The following is an 866-nucleotide window of genomic DNA, read 5'->3' as shown; positions in this document are numbered from 1 at the left end:
TTAATGTTTTTAATTGAGCTTCAATCTTGTGTGCTTGTTGATTTGATTTTTCCCTTAGAGTGACACTATGGCTCGAGAATCTATCTAGGTAATCCTTTAAAGGGGTGACAACTTTCTTAGGGTTAAACTTAGTGAGATTGAAGAGGGTTGAGAGGGTGAGTCGAGAGGTAGTTGAATGTCCCTTTCCCTTTTGACATGATTTATCCTACCTCGAAATTGCACATGGCCGTAGTGCCTTCTCTCGGATGACTTAGAAAAAGTCTCGCAGTCTCAGAGAAAAATTTTCTGAACATGTCAAGACACTCATAGCCCCGCCTCTACAATGCAACATTAACTAGGGAAAACATGAAAAAAACTCTCAAAATGACCAAAAACTTCTTCACACACATGTACGCACACGAAAACACAAATAATCCATGAGAAATCACAGCAATAACATATACAAGATTAAGACACCAACACTCATGTTTTTATTCATGCAAATACTAAACTAAAACTAGAAAAAACCGTAAAGACTTGGGTTGCTTCCCATGAAGCGCTTGCTTAATGTCACTTAGCTTGACGTACCTCTCCTTACCTCACGGGGGCTCATAGATGAAGGTTTCCCTCTTACCCATAACTTGAAAGCATGATGAGCATAGTCTTTTTGATAAGTGCTTGTGTGATATGAATGCGAAGCATTCTTTCCTTATGTTGAGCATTACTTTTCTCGGGTTTTTTTACACTAATATGTGTTTTTTATGTTACTTTTTATGCAGTAGGGTTGTGAGGCCGAGTATGAAGGAAATAGGCCAATGTGGATCACAATGCAACGATTTTTGAGGAAATCTTGCCAAGGTTCAAACACGAAGACATAGGTCGATGTG

Source organism: Dioscorea cayenensis, chromosome 10 (assembly GCF_009730915.1).
Source record: "Dioscorea cayenensis subsp. rotundata cultivar TDr96_F1 chromosome 10, TDr96_F1_v2_PseudoChromosome.rev07_lg8_w22 25.fasta, whole genome shotgun sequence".
Lineage (NCBI taxonomy): Eukaryota > Viridiplantae > Streptophyta > Magnoliopsida > Dioscoreales > Dioscoreaceae > Dioscorea > Dioscorea cayenensis.
Note: the sequence above shows the minus strand (reverse complement) of the source record.